This window comes from Aythya ferina (genome assembly GCF_964211825.1).
Source record: "Aythya ferina genome assembly, chromosome: 3".
NCBI lineage: Eukaryota > Metazoa > Chordata > Aves > Anseriformes > Anatidae > Aythya > Aythya ferina.
In genome coordinates this window covers 59918257-59939508 of record NC_140298.1, presented here as the reverse complement: position 1 = coordinate 59939508, position 21252 = coordinate 59918257, and the positions used below count along the sequence as shown (strand labels likewise).

Below are 21252 nucleotides of genomic sequence, written 5' to 3'. Positions count from 1 at the left end.
TTCATGCAGTTCACATGGTCCCGTTTCTCCAGCCTGTCCAGGTCCCTTTAAATGACCTCTCCCTTCTGTTGTACCAACTGTACCACTCAGATTGGTACATGGTTTCTGTCCATGGCAGTTTCCAACAGTCAGCTAGACAAAGCCACAGCTGACCTGATCTGACTATCTAGGCAATAGCACTGCTTCAGGTGGAAGGCTGGCCTGCGTGGCCTGTAGAGGTCCCTCTCAACCAATAGTTAGTTCTATGATTCTTTACCTCAAGATGCGAGCAAAATACGATTTCTGTGGCAGTACTGTGATGTTCTCTGTTTTGTTCTCTATTGATTTCCTGAACCTTTGTAGCAATTTTTTTATTTATTTATTTTGACAGATGTTGATCGCTAAGCTGGTGCTCCTATGGAACCATTTCCAAAACTCCAGAACTTTCTCTCCTGAGAAGCAGCAATCATATGTGAAGTAAGGATCATTTTTCCCCATGTGGGCCATTTTGCATTTATCTACATTAAAATACATCTGCCTTCTTATTTCTCAGTCATTCCCCTTCACCAACTTTTTCTGCAGTTCTTCAAGATCAGCTCTTTGTCTTTATTAACCTCAACAACTTGGTAACCTCACCAGGCTTTGTGACCCAACTACTCATCCCTTCCAGATCATGTATGAATATGCTGAATAGTGCAGGGCACAGCAGGTTGTTATTGGTACTTGTCACCTCTACAAGAATTGGCCGCTTAGTACTACATTTCCTATTTTTCAGAAGATTTGGCTATCAAATGTTTGTTTCTGTTTAGTGAACTCAGGGTAATGGGACCAGTGTGCTTCTGCTGTATCGCTCCACTCTCTTTTGCTTTCTGAATTTGCTGTAGGTTATTTTGTGCTTTCCAGTAAAAACTGGAAGAAACAGCTAATAATAATTGATTTGACTCTTGCTTTCACACTCCTATCTCATATCAGGACATTCCTATCTCATATCTGACACTCACTGAAAGCTCTCAAGATAAATGAAAAGTCTGTAAAAGTTATTTTGGAAAAAATAGACTATGTTAATGAACATAACATATATATATATTTGTTGTTTGTTTTTTAACCTTGTTCTTGAATCCAGTTTCATTACTAATATTTTCTTTCTTGAAATAATGAGATTTTGGATAATTTTTAGTTCAAATTTAGAGATTTCGGGGGGGGGGGTTAATTCTCATATTAAAAATTACCTCAAAATAACTATTTTGAAGCAAAGAATATATATTTCAAGTAATGGTTCTTTAGAAGCATACTGTATAATATATATGGTAGGGCTGTAAAAATATAATTGTTGGAAAAGTTCCAACATGCTAATTTTATCCTTCAGAAGTAATTTTATCTCATTAGAAGATTGGTGAGCCCTTATGGTATTTATACATGTTCCAAAAATAAGTTTGACATCATATACCAACTGAGAGACATTCGGCTGGAACTGAGCTTTGGAAGACTGATATCTAAAAAAGAAGCAAGAGAAAGTGAAAAGAAAATGAGCATTAACAACAAGATTCTACTGACTTCTATCAAAATTCATCCCTGTATATCTATGAAGAAAATAAAACAAGTTTTTACCACCAGGTTTGTACCTTGCATTTGAGTGCATTTACAGAACTGCAATATTCTTAGCTTAAAGTAGATAATCCTCCAAATGAGCTACAAAGTGTTTCCAAATAAGATTTTCCTGGAATTTTTTTTCATGTAGAAATCTGAGATAGGAGCTTCAACTTTCCATTTGGGCAGCATACACAGGGCGTGGACGTACCGGCTGGGCAGCCACTCCTGGAATGCAGTCTGGCCTTATGACACTGGACTAACATTCTGCTCTCATGCGGGTCTTGCACACATGCGAATAATTTTTGATCATAACAAGAAAATGCCTTGTCCACTATCTCAGAATTGTATTCCATGTAGTGCATTATGCCTCAGCAGAAATACCTACCCACAAAATACTCTTTCACATATGAACAGTGAGAAAAGAAAACAGGCAAGTGCAACTCAGGAGAAAAAAAAAAAAAAAAAGGTCGGGGGAGGGTGGTTCATGGAGGTCAAAAAGAATGCAAATGCCTATAGCCAAATTGAAAGTTCAATGCATAGTCCCTAGCCATATTCGATGAGTAGGGAATAAGTCAGCTTTACTCTCTGTTCCTTTCTTTTTTTCAGTCCCTCCGGTACTGATGAGTATACATTATTCCAAAGCAAGTGATTACGTGGATAGTGCAGGTAAATCCCTTTTTTTCACACTTCAGTTCTCAAACTTCATCTGGGTACTCTTCCAGTTCAGCTGATAGCATATGTTTCAGTTCCTTTCTACTTTTCTTGACCCAAGAAAACAATTTTTTTATGAGCTTTAACACTTTTCCAGTCCCCCAACACTACACTTGGGATAACTCATTGGCTCATGATGAATGGTTGTGAGATAATTCCTACTGCTTTCTGAACAAAGGGATGTGAAATACAATAGATCTTTCTTACACGATCAAGAATGGTCTCCATGGCAGTGTCTCTTCTGTGGGAGCTTGTTGCCACAGAAGCCCTTTTGTTATGTGGACCAGTTGGGGTTGGTTATTGTGCTGCTCAGAGGTTCCTGTGACACAATACTGACCGGTTAGACTAAGACAAGGAATGAAACAGACCTCTGTTAGAGACCCTGGCATTGAGGACCTGAAAAATACACAAGAACCACAATAAACTGCATCATTTTTAAAGAGTGTGCACAGAAAGGAGAAAGAAGACGACAACAGTATTGCTAGCTGAGGAGGATTCTGTATAGACCAATGGACTATCACAGTGCAGGCTGGCAAGATAGTTCTTACTTTTAAATTGGTTATAGGTATACAAGGGAGTATGGTGCCAGAAACAAGAATAAGAGCAATGGATGCGATGTCATCAACGCAGGAACTTAAAGATGAAAACGAAAGGTGGGATGTGAAACTCGGGACATCTGTTTGTAACCTGATTCTCACAATGTGAGTCTATGAACTAGATTTATGTTTAAATAATAGACCAGGAGGGGGAAAAAAAAAAAAAAAAAAAAACTCCTGCCTTTCCTAGTTTTTACTTCCCCTAGGAACAGCAGCTAAAAAGGACGCTGGTCAGGCTCGTTGCACTGAGATTCATATGTTTAATAGAAGAGCACAGTTGGTTGCTCACTCATCATTGCTAGAAGAGCAGAACCTAAAGGTCTTACCCAATATGTAGCATCATGAAGATTATATACATATATAAACACTTGTAAATATACGTATATACATTTTCCTTATGGAAAAGTTCCACAAGAAGAGGTATTTCTGGAGATGTGTCAGATGGCAAATATTTTTATACTCATAATGTGTTGGCAAGTTGCAGCCAGGTACAGTTGGGCTGGGAGGGGGAGGGGGGAACCACCACCAACAAAAATCCCACAATTTTTGTGAGTTTACTACTTCAAAGCAAATGGTTTCCTCTAATTGACATTCCCACTGTATTCAGAACACCAGATTTACTGGAAAGTACAGTGAACTGTAGATTGTATACAGAGCATGACGATATGCATCAATGACGTTTTGATGTGAGGAGAAAAGTACATGACCAGAGACTCGAAGAAGCTTTGGAAAAAGGACTGACTTTGCCTGGATAAAGCCAAATACTCATTCCCTCTGCAAGCCTTTAGATTGCTATAATGGAAACAACATACCACAGAGGAAAATTAATAAAGTGATGTTGACATGTTAGATAAAATAAGATTTTTAGCTACCATCAGTGTGATTGACCCAACAGAGGAGAAAGGGATTCCAGGGAAAGAGGAATTAGCGAGGGACATTGTACCTAATCTCACTATTCAAATTAGCAGAGGGTCAGCAGGAGTGAAATGCACATCTTAAAAAGTCTGAGAAATCAGAAGAATCAACAGCAACTTGAGAAAAAGTGACATTCAGCATAAAACTGAGTGTCCATGCTACTTGCAAACAGGATATTGAAGCACTCTTCCTCTGGAAGTATGGTTAAAGTAGGAAAAGGAGAACTTACAGAAATTACATCTTCAAGAACTCCAGGAAAAAAAAATAAAAATCTCTCTCTCTATATATATATATAAATAGAGATGTTGGCCTTGATCTATGGGTAGTAAAGAATATTGTCTTTACTTATGTGAGGCCAGTGTTAACTGAAGGTGACCATAAACCATTTACTGCCATCACAAAGATGCCTTGGAGAGTAAAAGATTAATTTCTCAACTATCGCTGCATGATTTATAGACTGAATACAAACCTGAGAGAAAAACCATACCCTAAAAGAGCCATTTACTTAACCACATTCCAGAATAGTATTGCATCAAAATGCAATTCTGTCTGTTTATTCTTAGTAAACTGCAGTATGAAGTAAGAGTCAAAGATAAGAGTCAAAGAAAACCTGGTGATACTATTTTCAAATTCCATTCACAACCCTAAAATAGCCGCATGTTTCTGCTAAAATTATTAACAGTTTAATAGCTAGTAATGTTGAAATTTATAAGGTTTCATTTTAGACTTCGAGCTTAATATTCCACTGAAATGAACACAGGCATTTTATACCTCTCAGAGCTGTAATTACTATCTGCAGGCTAGGAAAACAACACTGGATTTATTGACAAAACCCATGGTGAACACAGACTCAGGTTTGCCAAGGATGCCTCATTGCAATCCAGAGCGTGTTAAGCGGACATTATCTTTGGGTCTCTGAAGTTGGCAGGAGAATCTAGGGCCAAACAACAACCAGGACGTATTTTTAACACTTCCATCTTCTGCTTCGCATCCCACATAGTTCTCTCCTGTCCATATATATTCTCACTCACCTCCACTGAGTTGGACAAGACTCAGTCATGCTAGTAACTGAGGGGAAGTACAGCTGCAGCAACGTAATAGGGAATCTTTTCTGTGGGTGATACTATGCAGGAGACTGAAGTAAACACTCATTACTGTCCTTCATGGCTCTAAAATCTCTGCATATTTCTAATAGTTGTAAAGCCATCTGTAGGTTTTCAGCTTGCTGCTGGAATCATTTCCACATGCTAACAACTTAGTGAATGGTTCAACAAGGAAAGGGAAGGCATAAATGCTTTGCCCTGATCAAAGACCCCTTTGCACTTTCTCTGTGTTGCCTTCTGCAGGACTATTTACAGAGAATCACATCTCCTGTCTGTCATTCTGGCCATGCTATTGCTCTAAGGATTTCCAAAGGTCCAGTGTCATTCCCAAGATGTTACAGGCCGAAGTGTCTTCAAAGGCAACCCATAATAAACATGAATAGATATTGAGGGACAGCTTAGTTGTTTTTTTTTTTTTTTTTTTTTTTTTTTTTTTTTTTTTAAAGGCTGACCTGAATTTGACCTTTTTCTTAGTCAAAACGAGTCCTCCTAAGACTGTCCTGCAAACCATCCTCTTTCACTGTCACTTGTTACACTGCCAGCTTCAGGCAAGGTGCATCCTTATGCAGCCACAAAGAGACTGACCGGTGCCTTTCTCAGAGGAGTGGCAAAGTGACAAAGACAAGACAGAAAGGGGGCAAGCTACAGCATGTATTTTTTCCACATGTGACAGGCAAAGAACTAACAATATATGTTAATTGCCCTGACAAAAAAATAAATAAATAAAAAACTAATTTTGTCTTGTTTAGGAGCTGCTTGTGAAAACTGTAAATCTGGGGTAAGTTTGGAGGCTAGCTGGAAAAACAAGAGCTGAGTTAACCATGGCATGAGCTGAATTTTTTTGAGAGAATGTTCTGCTTATGTTCGTTCCTGTCTCAAAACTCTCTAGCAGGTTGTCAAGCTATAATGCTTGCAACGAAACATGCAATGCAAGCAGGGGAGTGTGGAATGCTAATGACAGCTGGAAGCTGCTTCTATCAGATCAGTGTTTTCAGAGGTGTTATTTGTACCATACCAAATCAATAGTAGTTTATTGGAATCCTTATTATCCCAGAACACCCACACTTTTTGTTTTGAATGACTTTGTGAATTAACTGTACTACAGAATCCATCCTTGGTGGCAACTTCCATAACCCTATGGATTATTTCATACCAATGTAATATTCATCCCCATTGATTTATTTGGTCTACTTGGTGGTGCAACTGATAAGGTATGAGAAACAAACCCAAAGCCCAAGCAAGATAGTGCGAGGGCTTTTTTCATTTCATGGGCCTTTTTATCTGTTCTCAAGAGAGAAATATGAAAATTTTGGTGGAAATTGAATAACCACATAGGTTCTCTTCCTCTACCCATTACACCCATTACAAGTTTTTGCTTCTGATTATCTCTGTAGCTCCTAGTCTACTTGCATACTTTATCCGTATTAAAGCAAAACAGATGCGAGAAGATTGACTTTAGAATGAATTTCATGCAAGTTAAAATAAATGGAAAATTATAGCCCCAACTTGTAATGGAAAACTGATACTCATCTTAAGAATTATCACTCATCCACATACCTCTGCTCGGCCAAGATTTTTAAACTAACAACTGCACATGACTCAGTTACCAAATCCTCATTAACAGTATGTATAGCCAAAACTCCTTGAGACGGGGTTTGTCTGCCTCTTGTGTTTGTACGGATCACACCTCATTTTCAGCAGAGGCCAACACTTATACATGTTCAGATTATTACCAGAAGTTGTGGGACTACTCACTGGATAATCCTTCTCTATCACAGTAAGCGTAAGCTTTTTGTCTTCATCTGTAGCATGTCCCCATTTCACTTTCATGAAGATGCTGATCATTATTATAGTGCTGACTCCTCTCTCTGCTTGTAATATCATCTGGTATCTTTTGCTCATTGTATGTTTGAGCAATGTTCACTTGGTTTTGGTGTTGGCTCTCATCTCTCACTTTGAAAAGAGTTTATCTTTTAATTTATATGCCCCTTCGAATCCTTCCTCAAAGCTCTGCCTTTCAGTGACACCTAGAGAATATTTATCACACTTAGGCTATCGACGGGCTGGAACTAAGCACAGTGACCATTATCACTATATCCATAGTGTCCATTTTGCCCATATCCCATGAAAGATATGTACCAGCAGATGACTGTAGAGTCCTGGTTTAGGAAGGAGATTCTATAAGCAATAATAACACAAATAAATAATTTTTTGCAACAGGTGATGAAATATAGATATGTATATACATTATTTCAGTTGCCACGATATTGGTTTTGGGAAAGATTTAAATATATGTAGCTATTCTGCTTGTGCTGGTACCTCTTCTGTTTTAATCATAATTACTGACACCACACTGCTGCAGAAACAGCTGTGCATTTCTACGTGAAAATCTCAATTTTAGTAATTCAGGAACTGCATGGAAAATACATCTTTTGTTGAAAATTGGCACTCAAGCTACAGTCTAGAAACAGTTCCTGTTTAAACCTATTTTGTTACTTCAGAAATGTTATCTAAGAACACAAAAGATACCATTGCTGTTCCAGAAGGCATACGTTCATTTTTCCATGTTCAGCACTGCCTTTGATGACATCGTTCTGTATTTCAATTATCTATAATATGAACTTTAAAAAATATAATTAATTTACTGTGTATCAGCTTTGTACTTCCTTGCCCTTTGATAGTTACTGCTGAGTAGCAGTAGGAAGCCTGCAGTCACATAGATTAGAGAAAGAACTATAGAATGCCAAAAAGCATATGGAAATGCCTATTTCTTTGATTTACATTGGCAGATACATGTTGATATCTATATGACTAATTTACTGACTCACACCAGAAGAAAATGGCTTTTGCCTTGCAAGTTAAATAATCACCCAGCCAGGAGAAAGGCTTCCCAGTTTCTAACAGAATAAACAAAACAGAGTCTTCCATGACATTGTAAAACTCCCCCAGAGAGTGAGGTTCCCAAGTCAGTGAGCTCCTCTCTCAGCTCATTTGTAATTCCCCCTTCAAGTCTATTTCCTTTTTTCTCCACCCTGGGAGAGCCTTCCAGTCTGTAGACTTTTACTCTAGCCTGTCTTGGGCTGTACAACCTTCGCAGCAGCTAAGCAAAGCTATAGATCTCTGGGTCTCAATCAACTCTTCTGCAATTTTTCTGCCAGATCTGTCAAATCACAGGAGTTAAAAAACAAAGGCCCAGGCTGGTTAGCTTGACTTGGATATAGCACATGATCAGAGACTGACAGATGCCAAATTTTTCCACACTTGGAGACATATGGCTGAGGACTAATGCATGTTCTTCGCTACCTGGAACCTACTGAAAATTTGAGTGGGGATGCAGCAGCTAGCAACATTTAGAAAGGGAGCATATACCTTCTGTAAACATCATAAGCTTAATACCCCTTGGAGATCAAGCAGCAAGTTATTCAAAATTCCCAAGCTGTGTGATTACACAGGCCTAGAACATGATAATCATTGTCCACATTCTGGCATAAGTATACACATAAATAGAACTTTGTACATGATACGTATGTGTACATTTTCAAAGACCAAATAATTCAGGCACGTCTGTAATATTGCTAAATGCTTAATTTAACTAATTCATTTGATGAACTTGAGTGTCCTGTGACACAAAAGTGCACTGCATATTCCACATGAGTGATCTGAAACTAAAGAAGAAAATGTAATGGGTCAAATTTTCAGAGAAAATTCACAACCTTCTAATTATTTTCAAATTATATGTACAAGCAGAGCCTATCACAAATGCAATTATATGTGCAAACTCTTTGAGTGGAGGTCACACCATCTTCTGCATAGGAAAACTCCCCTAGGGCAGTAGACTGCTCATCCAGATTTTTCACAGGGCTACTGAAAGCCAAGCTTTTTAAAGATGACCAGATTCAGAAAGGAGGCAATCAAACCATAAAAGTTAAAGGAACAAATAATTATTCCTTATTAACCTTTATGAGAAGATCAAAGAAAATGATGTTGGTTTAATCTAAACCTTCTCCTTCATCTTTCATTCCCAGCTAAAATATCTTGCACAGTGCAGTGAAATAGCTACCCACGTTGATTTTAGGTCTAAGTTACAGATATTAACTGAAGTGGTAAAATCAATTTAAATAGTCTTTAAACAGCACAATAATTTTAAAAATTATTCTCATGCACCTTGCAGGGCTGGAACCTCCAATGAAGCATATCAGGCTTTCAGCCTGCATGACCAAAGGCTTCTCTTCGTCCTTCCCAGGTGCTTTACTTGATGGATCTTGTATTGTACATGACAAAAAGTGAGTGTGTTTCAGATGCTGCTGATCAGTAGAGATTCAGCTCTTTATTTAAAGGCAAAATCCTATCTGACAGGCCAGCTACAGATGGTCACTTCTCATGGAGATACACAAGTAGCTACAGGAAGCCCTGTTCAGGATGACTTCTGGGGAAACTTCACTGCTGCAATCATATGGTTAGACACATGAAGAAAAAGGAGAAAGAGTGAACATAGAGCTGCCTTTACAGAAAGAGGCCTCTTATTTTCAACTAATTGTTGACAGCCCTATAATCCACGTTGTGCATTTGTCTATTTTGGCCTTCACAAGCTCACAGAAATAGCTGCAAGAATCTATGCAAGTCTTTAATTCCCCCCCAAAAATATTTTATGTTCTCTGAACGTACTGGAAAACAGCTGAACAAATCCACTATCAGTTGCCCCATTGCAGCACCAGGCATAACAACTAAGGGAAAATGTATGGAGCCTCATGAATTTTTACACAGTATGGTTCATACCCAATGAACAAGAAAGAACTAATAGCAGAGATCTGCTTTTACATTTTATCAACATAAGCTCCATATTATATAAAGTCATCAAAACACGTGCCAAGGAAAAATTCTCATTTGAGCTATTTCTCTCATAGTGTGTTGTTATCGTAGCTGTCAGTTTTCCAGTGCATTCTTTAGAAATGAAATTGCCCATGAATTGAAATCATAGTGGTTTAAGCATCAAAGAATAAGAGGCTATATTATTTATAGAGCTACAGTTCGTCATAAACCACAGTTCACATGAAAACATTAAAATAACCAATCCAATGCCATCAAAATGAGGTTCTTAAAATAAATTGCATGCAGTGGCCTTTAAAAACTAATGACAGATATCTCTTCCTATTTTGATGACTGCTTTCTTACAACTTTAATGTGCTTAGTGTATCAAAATCAGTGTAGGCAAATGCACTACCAGCATAAGACTTCTCACTGGTATTTATCATTCCAGTCATTGTTCCCAGTCAGCTGTTTCCTTACAAACTAAAACTTAAACCTAATACACATCTTTTTTATCTATGTATTCCAGCTAATACAGGGCCACAGTACAAGCAAGTACAAAGCCTTTTCATCGGTATATTTCCAGGTATTCCATTTCATTCATTAATTCATTCATTCATTTATTTATTTATTTATTTTGAGAGAGAGATAGACATAACCTACATCAAGATTGTTAACACCTCCAACACAAACTTTCTGTATTTTTCATCAAATTGATCAACTTTCTCTGGATTTTCTTCAGAAAAGGTATTTAGCATTGGAAGGAAAAAAAAAAAAAAAAGAGTGACTCAAATTACAAGCTCACAATATTCTGTAACTTTGTCTACTCTATCTGCTTTATGGTGAGAGGGGTGCCCACCTTTTCTCTCATCAAAGGAACCTTTATTGATGAGGATGGCTAGTGGGACATATGTCACAAAGGAGAGAGGTATTTACTAAGGCTCCTAAGGGTCAATGCAGAGCAATAGGCTTTGGGGCTCTGAATCTGTAAAAGCTGCAAGGGGAGCTTAAAAAGATTAGCTTGAATGGCTAAAAGGACCTTTAAAGTAGAATCTCTCCATGACTTTTATGAGAAGACTGGATCCACATTGATCTATCTTTTACAATCCTTGCTACATATTTTGAATCTTGAGACTAAATCTGTGTGTATAAATTTACCTAAAACACTTTCATTCTGATTTCCAATGACATTGGCCTTCCCTTTCTTTTCTTAGTAAAAAGGAGATAATAAAGAGCAGAAAAATCCCAGTACTTAAGAAGTGTTTGTTTACACAAATTCCATTCTCCACTGTATCAATTACAGAGAAAAGTGAAATGTCAGTGTTCTGTGCTGCCATACTCCTTATCAAGCCATGTATCCAAATTTATTGCGAGTGCATTGAATTTTGAACTTTCATATTTGAGAGCTCAAAAAGAAAAAGTATTCGAAAGCTCAAGTAGATCAGCAGAAACGGCAGGATTTCTTTCTTTCCACTTTTTTTTCCCAATATTTCTCATGTTAGTTTTGTATTTCTTTTGCTTCCTTCTGTTTCACACTGTTCTGGAATTCCAGTACAAGATAATCCTATGCACAAAAGAAAAACAAAAGAAAGACCGCATATGATATTGTAACTTTTGCAGATGTTACACTGTGAACTGTGAAAGCTTTATGTAAACCTCAGAAATGTCCTAACATCCAGCTGCTAACAAAATGAAAATTAAATGGCAATCTTTGTTTTATAGACTTGTCCGGTCCTCTTGTGATTTCGGAGAATGCAAAAAATCCACGTCATTCATGTTTGACCTGTTCTTACAGAAACAAACAGTAGAAGGACGAAATAAAGAAATCTGCAAAATATTCTACCTTAGCCTGTACCAAGGCAGAATATTCCTTCTTGCCATTTCACCATTACAAGCTAAGGTTTGACTTGTTCACAAATAACCTGTCAGATCTTCATGTTATAGCAACAGATACTCCATAGATGAAAACAAGACAAAATATGTATGTTCAGGGATTTTCATAAGCTGTTTTAACCATCTATGTGCTTTACAAAGTAACTAATCCTTTAGTTGTTTGTGTTATTAAGTACCTACAGTCAAAACTAGAACTGTTAAGTTCAGGTTTCAAATGAAAACAGCATTGGTTTTGATCTGAATTTGGAACATCTTCATATTCTTACTGTATCAAACTCCTTCTCACAATAACATAGGATTTGGAATTATATTAAAATATTTTCATAATTAAGGGCAGAAGTAGAATGCCATTTATAACATTTCAACAATTTTAATTTTAATGGACTAACTAATAGTAATTCTGTTAATAGCTATAGAAATAGCTCTCTGGCAGAGATGTCAATGTTAGGTAAAAAGTACAGTGATTATATAGACAAATTACATCAGCAAATTAAGACCCTTTACAGGTTTGCCAAATAAAACTGTGGCTAGTGAAATGAGATACTGGATCAAGCACTGAATGCAGCAGAGCCTGGTGCAAGGGAGCCAGAGAAAACTGAGTCTGGGAATCTGTGCCTGAGGATATGGACAAGATTAGCAAAGGCTGATGAGGAGAACACATACCTGCTTGAGACGAAGAGGTAGGAAATTCCCTCTTGGCTCCTCTCCCCCAGAAAAAAGAGGCCTGCCGGTAGTGTAAATCTCAGTCATATTGTTTTGGGTTAGAGGTTGCAGGACTCTATGGATAATAGATGAAGAGGTGCGAGGAATTAGCTTCTCTGTATATGGCCAGTATTAAATCTGTGCCACAAGGGAAAGGCCTGGGTGGTTTTTGCAGAGGGTAAGCAGGAAGTCAGGCAACCTGAGTGCCTGAAGGGAAAGAGCACTCCAGCAGCATGGTGCCTGGTTGTGAGAGGGTGTCATTCAGTAAAAAAATAGCCAAATTCCCACTTAATACACCAAGAACAAGTTTTACTATATTACTTTTGCCTTTAGCTGTCTGCTTATCTACCTTGAATGTTGCATGTTGCATTCTCCAGTCCAGGCATCTGGAAAAATAAATGATTTGTTTTCACAGAGAATTTTTCTGAAGTTAGATCATAAACTTCTCTGGCAATTTAGCTCATGAAGATGATATATGAAGACTGATGTGTTAGGTCTCTCTGACTGGAGAAGAGATCCGATTACCTAGGGAAGAAATGGGAAAGGTTACCCCTGGTACCTAAGCAACCCTCTCTGTCTTCCATTTCTAAAAGTAGTAGAGTCTAGTGTAGAAGAGGAAGAAAGGGGGAGGAAGAGGTTTTTTTTGAACACTGCCAGAACATTTTTATTTCGAACTCTTGCAAAATAAGCTAAGTCCAAGAAGGGTCTTCAGGAACAAATTAGGTACCACAGAATGTTTGCAGGGATACTAAAGGTAGTCACTGAGTAAATTAAAGATGAGGACCACCGTGAAGAGCTGCAAAAGGATATAAAAAGTGTGATGGGTAATAAAATAGATGATAAAATCCAGTAGAGATTACTATAAGGTGATGTGTAGGGGAAGAAACAATTTCAGTGATGGACCCCAAGTTGACTATTACCATTTTTGTTTGAAATCATGCCATAAACACAGTTACTTGTAGGAAAATATCTTCTCAGTGTTGAGCAGCTGTTAAAGCAGACAGAAAGTTAGGAATTGTCATGAAAGAATAAAAAATGAAAAATGGTAACATGCCACAATAAAATTAAGATGTCTGCACATCTTCTGCAATTCTCTTCATCTGTCTCAGAAATGATAGAATAAAAAATGGAAATGGCAACCAAAAGGATGTAAAGTATCAAACAGATTCCATATGAGAAAATGGACAACTTGTATTGGAAGATCTAGAAGAACAAGAGAAGGTTTTATAAAATCTTGAGTGGCTAGGAGATAGGATACAGAGGATGGGGATTGATTTTTCTGTCTTTTCCAACAGGAGAAACTGTAAATGAAATGAGCAGGTGACAGGTTCAAACTAAACAGAAGAAAGTACTTTTACATGCACACATATTTAACCTGTGAACCTCCTTTCCGCATAATGTTGTAGATGCTGAAAGTTCACATAAATCAAAAGAGGTTTGGACAAATTCTTGCAAGCAAAATCTGTTCCAGGCTTTTAATGTAAACAGATGACCTCTAACTCAAATGCAACACCCCTAAACTAAATGCATCACCTCTAACTCAGCTGGCTTCTGAGCCAGAATTCACTCAGAAGAGTACTCTGGGAAATGTCAGTACACATTTTGCTAAAAGCCACTGCTTTTTTTTTTTTTTTTTTTTTTCTTTTTTTAATCTGGATTGACTTTTACTGGCAGCAGAAGAAATAGAGAGCACAGTTTTCCTTACAGTAAATGTGTATCAATGTATTTTATACATGAAAACACCTCACTCAGTGGAGACATGAGAATCAATACAAATGATCTCAGTGAGCTTTGTCATGGTGGAACAAACTGTGTAGCAAGACCAGCTCTGGGCACTATGGAAGGAGAAGCCATATCGTTTTTCTGCAGAGGGCACATTAGCTGATGAGATCTCATGAATCTTGAAGATGCAACTCCAACAGAAGCTACCATTTGTCATATTTCTTTAAATGTGAAAACACCCTGTATTTCTTCACCATGAATAAATGAACTCTTGGGGAATTACCTCCACAGCAGTTAGAGGCAGTTGGCTCTTTGCCATTAGTAATCAGAAAGTATGCTTCTCTGAGGGGTACAGGATAAGATTTCAGTTGAACACTAGTGCTTGTTTCTTGTGCTTCCTATTGTTCACCTTCATAAACTGCAGGAAGTCATCTCTGCTCTTCAAATATTTAATGTACTCAATATGCACATTTGAAGAGTGTATTTGGAGCTAAGTGGGTCCTTGATCTGACCCTGTTCTGATGATCTAATGCTTTCGTTTGTCTAAGTGCTTTCCTGTGTGATAGAGTCCAGAGACAAACTAAAGTCTGCTTTGCTCCTTATGGAGTTCCACTCCAACTTATAAAAACCTTGCAAGCTCATCCAATTTTTGGAGTACATTTGGGTCAAGCTGCAGATAGAAGAATCCGGCTCACTTATTGTCAACTTGAGCCTTCTCCTGAGGTACCTGAACTTGAAAGAACACAAAAGTACTCATTGCCTTCCCCAAGCTCTGTCCCAGCTAGTTAAGTACTCTTTCGAGACATGGAAGATGTGAAAGATGTCACGGAGCCATCCAGCCATACCAGGCTGCAGAGCCCAAGGCTCCCAGTTACTTGGTATCTGCTGTAACCACAAGGATGCTAGTGTTTACTATTCACTTCTGCTTTTGACAATGAGCCTTTGTGTAGCTCAAGCCCTCCATCATTTTATCTTTGTAAGTAGTAAGAATTATAAAGCAAAGATTAGGGAAATAAATAAATATACATACCTTAGAGGAAGTTGCCTGACCAGCCTCTTGATACATTCTTAGCTGTGTGCTGCTCTTTTAACAAAAGAATTTCTACTCCTCTCTGGAAGCACAGCTCCCAGCAGAGTCAAAGACTGAAAAGGGAAGCGTTACCTTCTTTAGAGTCAGAGCAAGTACCATCATCAAGCCTCAATGTCTGCAAGGAGAAGCAGGGATTCAGACCCTGTGTCTGCAGGGTACCTCGCTCAATGAGACCAAGAGCAGTGAAGGGATTGCCTGTGTGGTTTCTATAAGACGTTTTGTTCATTTTTCAGATGAGCTGGAGTCTTCATATACTCTCCACTGATGCTGCTTGTCTCATAATCTGCATGTCTTTCCCATCCATTGAAGAGATACTGGAAGAAATCCCAGATATAGGGGTTACCTATATCAGTCTCTGTGTTGAAGAAGTCAATGATAAAGCTGTATTGCCCTTAATGGAAGCTAGAAATGATCCAATATTTTGGGTGGTAAGGTTTATTATTATTTTTTTTTTGTCTTTGTCTTCCCACTTCATTGTGGCCAGCAGCCAAGCAAAACCTTTTCTTCAAAGTTTGGAAATTTAACTAAAATGCTTAGGGCTGCCAAAATATACAGAACACAAAAAATTAATAACTATCTAAGATGTGTAATAAATATGGAATATCTGAACACTTCATATATAAATCTTACATATCAGAAATAAATCTGAATAATTAAGCTTTTAAAAATAATTTCTTTATATTTGCAATACTGCACATTTTGCTGTTGATCCTGTTGAATGCTGTTGACAAAGCAATATAATTATCAAGTTAAAAACAGTCAGCAAGTGGCTTAAATCACCAACCAGTAGGTGTTTCCTACACAAATGTGAAATGACAAACATTGCCAATATAAACAAATTGAGAAAGTGTAGTATTTTAAAAAACTAGATGTCAAAATTATTGCAGTACTATTGACATTAAAATGGAAAATACAAAAGCTTGGCATTTCCAACATACCAGTTTCGAACCATCAATTAATTCCTTAATTCACTCCTATGTAATGTGGCAAAGCAATAGTCAAGATAGGATTAATGCTTATGGCATCAAACACTTCACTTCCTGGTTAACTTCAGAATCTCTTTTTCTATTGCAAAGGCTTTTTGTCAAAAAGCTGTGAGAATTAAAAATGACCTCTTCATCTTTATGACTGATTTTGTTTTAAAAACATTTATTGAGGAAAAACATTAATTGAGGGAAAATCACTGTACGGTATTGGAAAATGAAGTGAAGGTACTTAAATAAAACGTTGAGAAATAAAATATCTAATGGCCTGTTCACTGTCTATGCATGCATTTATGCTTTTCTTAACTAGCTGAGGCATGCACTGAAAACTGGGGAGATCTTGAGAAGAGTTTTTCATATTCCCTGTTCAGCTTCACCAATGACTAAGTGTATACCTGTGCCAGCTCACATCATCCCTGCTGCTCTACTCCCTTTTTCTCTAACTGTAGCTTGTGGAGAAAGAGAATAAAGCTCTTAAGCATTTTGCTGAATGAAGGCTTTTCACTTTAAGCACCTTAAGGTAAGGAATGCATCACGTTTTGCCCTCTCCATCCCCAAAAAAGCATTAAATATTGTCAAGGATTTTGGCCACTATTGTAACACAAATGAATTACAACCCCTTGTGCAAAACCCAGGCTAAAGACCACTAAACCATGCTCTAACCCATAAGTATGGCATGTGCCTATATCTCCCCTACCTGCTGGTTCCTCAGACCGCTGTCACTACTGGGTCTGTCACATGAAGGATCCAGTGTAACTTCAGAGTGGTATGGAAGTCTGCCCTTGCACCCCTAGTGAGCTAGATCTTAGCTATACCTCCTGGCATTGTTGTTATAATTCTTAAACCACTTTATTTCTTCAGTGCTGCTACAAAATATGTTACAGTTCAGGTGCTGTTATGTTCTGAAGTGGTTTTGTAAGTAGCTTTACAATCATTTGTCAAGTAAATGAACCTGGCACATTCCTTAATGCCTGTATTACTTTTTTTTTTTTTTTCTTTAAACTAACTGTAAATCATTCTTCATCAGTTAAAAGTAATTATTAATGCCCTGTTGGACTTTAATCAAATATTATAACTAGTGATACTGAACCTACAGTAGGATTTCAAATCACTACAGTTTATGGGGACCATATTGCAAAGGCTTTCTTGTCATGGGCACAAAGATTATCCTTACAAAATGTCTACTTACTTGCTCTGTACCTTATCTTCCAACTGGATAACCAAACCCAAACCATATATCTTTGAACTATTGCACTTATACATAAGGATAAAGGAGTCAGTGTGTACAAATATGATTACAAATGTCTCAGAAAGGAAAGAGTTACTCATCAGAACTACCAAAGTCACTTCATGCAGCATCTAGAGTTGCCTCAGAGCTGTTGCTTTTCCAAATACTCAGCAGACCTCACCCTACCCAGGCAGATCAAAAACAACTGGTAGGTGCAGCATTGCCAGACTTCATTTGTTATCGGATGCAAATAAATTTGGACTTGCTAATAACACGTTGAACCAGGAAAATGCAAGAGGTCACAGGAAAATTGAAAGGAAAGGAGGGATTAGCTGGGTGGGAGGCAAGTACCATCACTTCAGGATAGTTAGCAAATAACCTATGCAACCTCTTGCACATCATTTCCTAAGAAACACAGGTACAGCTCCACATTCTGCCTTAAAAATTTCAGTGCTTTTTGAATGTTCCTGATTTCCAATCCAGCTCCTCGTGTGTGTCCAGCTTTCCTCACTCTGGTACTTTGCAGAATTAAGAAATGTGTGTTTGCAACATGCTGTACATCAAGGGCTTTTCAGATAAACAAGTGGGGCAGCAAGGAGCTGAACGACTGCTCATGTCCACAGGCAAATTTGGTGGTGGAAGTTCAATTCCTTTTCAGGGTGTGAACTGCAAAGCTCTTCTGCCTCAAAATGGTCCTTTTAATATTTAATTTTCCTGTACTACCACTAAATTAAATTATTGCTGGCTTTCCCCCTAGCCTTTCTGCATCACTTACACATGCTGGTATACAAGCAAGCTGTTCAGGTCAGCACTGCTGCACATTGAAACACAGCTTTGGTTCCTGTAAGCTAGCGCACACTGCTTTGTGCCCATCTTTGTTATTTAAGCATATGCTAGTGATATTAGCATGTACTTACAGAAATGGATAATTTCTGGAGATTATCAGCAGGATGTAACATTCACTCCCTCTCTCAGGGCTAGAGAAAGGACAAGCGTGGTTTGTCCTGTAGGAACAAGTTACAAGACAGCACAGCTGTGGAAAATGAATTAATTCTCTTGAGAGCAGCAACAGTAATGCAATGGGTGCTAGAGTGAAAGCCAGGAATTTCTGGTCCTCCTCAGAAAAGAGCTTTGAGATCCTGGCTCCAAAGGAGAGCAGAGGGAAGACGAGAGGCTCGCTCCTCTTTGTCTTTGCATCTTGTCTGAAATGGCTCAGGCTTTCAACCTTTACTTCAGTTGGCTGAAGTAAGGCATGCCTTGTGCATTAGGTAAGGTGGGGGTGGGGTTTGGAAATAATATATTAACATTTAAAAAAGAAGGTCACCCTTAAAATTATTTTTCCTTTTTCACAACAAGATGCATTAGAAAAGTGTTTGAGCGTCAGTAATGTTATTAAACCTTTTCCTTGCCTGAAAGGCTGTCCCCCTCCAATGCATAGACATGGCAAAGTTCTTCTTTTCTTTAATGGGACAGGACACAGCTTTAGTTGTTCCAGTAAAACAAAACATAGCTTAGAGAAACACAGCTACTTCAGGCTAACTGCAGCTGCTATGCCACACTGTAAGTGCATGCAACTGCACCGATTCCAGTAGAGTTAATGCAAATTACACGGGAAGGTGGAGCTTTGATTATAAAACTTCTGTAGAGTATTGTTGTGTACAGCCTGTACTGCTGTGCTTTGAAACAAGGTGTAGCCAATTTGCACATTTGAAATTTTTTGTCCCTCTCCTTCTCTCAATTCACTGATAAGGTTACTGTGTGAATCCTTATCTTCCCAGAAAATGTTTGCTTTTTGTTGTTACTGTAGTAACTATATATGTGAACCAAGTTTCTTATTATCTTTCTGTGTAGCCCATATGCCTCTATGTTCTTAATTCAAAAGTAATTTAGAATTTATTAGCTAGGTTTTTAGCATACTGGACAAATTCCCAGTTCATTATTGCTTGATAAAAAATAATAAAGTTAAAATGTAGTCTATATACGGTTAGATTATTATTAATTTATTTATATTACTAATTTAAGTTTTATGCAGATATATGGAGTTTATCATACTCTTAGCATAATTACTGAGCAATGCAGATGGGATGTTGTAAATTTGCTAATTTCAGAGTCCCCCAGTTTGGTGTAATCGCCTCTGTCTTGACAGATAAATGCACCAGGAAGAACAGATAACTCCTTGATTTGGGATCCATCCTCTGACAGGAGCAAAGGACAAACGATCCTTCTTGGAGCAGATCTTTATCCTGAAAAGTGCTAGACACTGATCTTCATCCAGCAGCAAAGCATCCAAAGACTGTGATGAATGATGTCTGGAGAGCTCAGCACCTAGCAGGAGGGAGCATATAGTGAGCAGGAGACAAGATCACGGCTGCTAGAAATGAGCAGGCTGTTACACTGCATGGTTCAGTTAAGAGGGGAAAAACAAGGCTGAGAAGAAAGGCAGATTTTAAGCCTTTACTTCATGCAGAGTCTTTTAAATATATCTTGGACTAAATTTACAGTGTCTTGGAAACTGTATTACCAGCACATTTGAGAGAAATTATTTTGAGATGTCAGATATTTTCAGAAAGCACAGGGAAGGCTCGTCATGCTACAAACTGGTACGAATGCCACCTATGGGTGTAAAGGAGAAGATTCAGAAGCTACACCTGTAGACATGCTGTACCTGAACCCCAAATGAAATACTATACCTGTCACAGACTATTGAGGAGTTTGGAATGCAAAGGGAGAGCATTAGGAGTCCCTGCAAAGCTGGCAAGAGCAGTAGAGCCAGTTTAGGGGTTAAGACAACTGATAATAGCTTTAGGACGTAAATATACTTAACACACTAAAGCTACACCACCACAGTATGATGAGATTTATGAGTCATCAGAAAGAAATGGTACAGAAACGTGAGATTTACAGATGTAGAGTGGAACCATGAGATCAGGTAAAGGATATATAGCTCATTTGTGATGTTTTTCATATATAAAACATGACATAGTTTCTTAAAAAATACATTACAGTAGTTTCCATGAAAAAAAAATGTGGCCAAAGGAAACAAAGTAGAAACTGAAGTGATAGCTGAGACAGCATTTCCATTTTCATTATTTTGAACTTCAAAAATAAATTCTAGCATTGTCTCATGATTGTTAGATCAGAAAATCATTTACTTTCTTTTGAAAGCCATAACTGAATACAAAAAGTGTTCCTGAATATTAAAGAAAGTGAGTTACTGCTTTCTGTATTCAGATACATTCAAATCATTTGGCTTTCCAAACTCTAAACATGTCTCATTGTATATAACCCTCAGCAAAGAATGTGCGCTTTGGTGCATATGAAAATATTGGTTGAGACACAAAGGCGTTTGATATACTGCACATGCACCATTCATTTATTTTCCCTGACAATTTGCATGCATAGCTTTTGGGTTATCCAAATATAAACTTGCACATACCCTGAGAGTTTGGAAGGTTCACACCCTTTTTTATAATCCAGGCAACCTTTCTTCCCTGCACATTCCCATTAGGCCTCTGTACAGTGCTTGCCAGAAGACTGAAGCTCAGCAGGTGTGGTCTTTCTGTAATTTTTTCCCAATGGAAGTCTAATGGGAACCTCTTGCACGTATAAAATTATAATACTCACCCAAATGTTGGCTAGACTGGGACCTTGCTTTGAAAACTGTGGGGTGGGGACTATGTCTTTTAGTTTACACCAGCATGTCCTGACTCCAGATCACAGTCCTACATGCCCCAAAACCAAACAAAGGCAACAATAACAAACAAACAAAAAAATGAATAGTCATCAAAATATTCCCTGCAAAAGCTGCTAGATCATTTAAAAGCCCAGTTCTAGAAGGGCCTGTTTTGTAAAACAGGAGAAATTCTTGGTGCTCAGCACTTTGTATGATGGGCAGTTTTTTATTTGACATATTGTTTTGCAAAGTGACAGTAGA

General features: G+C 37.9%; 1 protein-coding gene and 2 long non-coding RNA genes across 6 annotated transcripts in view; 2 read left to right on the top strand and 1 right to left on the bottom strand.

Moving 5' to 3' along the window:
- PRSS35 (serine protease 35) overlaps positions 1-19653 on the bottom strand; it is a 33780-nt gene extending 14127 nt beyond the window's left edge. Inside the window, exons 1-6 of one of the 4 annotated variants that reach the window (XR_014691206.1) lie at positions 19451-19653; positions 18236-18322; positions 15180-15421; positions 12645-12820; positions 12257-12371; positions 10946-11264 (exon numbers count right to left, since the gene is read on the bottom strand). The gene's annotated coding sequence lies outside the window, so the exon portion shown is untranslated. Of the gene's footprint in view, positions 1473-10945; positions 11265-12256; positions 12372-12644; positions 12821-15047; positions 15422-18235; positions 18523-19450 lie in introns of those variants that run through there. The other 3 variants (XR_014691209.1, XR_014691207.1, XR_014691208.1) reach the window with 3 other exon arrangements.
- LOC311434026 lies at positions 1457-15461 on the top strand. Its single transcript, XR_014691212.1, has 3 exons — positions 1457-1593; positions 2176-2235; positions 15341-15461. It is a non-coding gene; the product is annotated as an uncharacterized lncRNA (long non-coding RNA).
- LOC311434025 lies at positions 18439-20452 on the top strand. Its single transcript, XR_014691211.1, has 2 exons — positions 18439-18586; positions 19465-20452. It is a non-coding gene; the product is annotated as an uncharacterized lncRNA (long non-coding RNA).
- Positions 20453-21252: the final 800 nt, after the last annotated feature.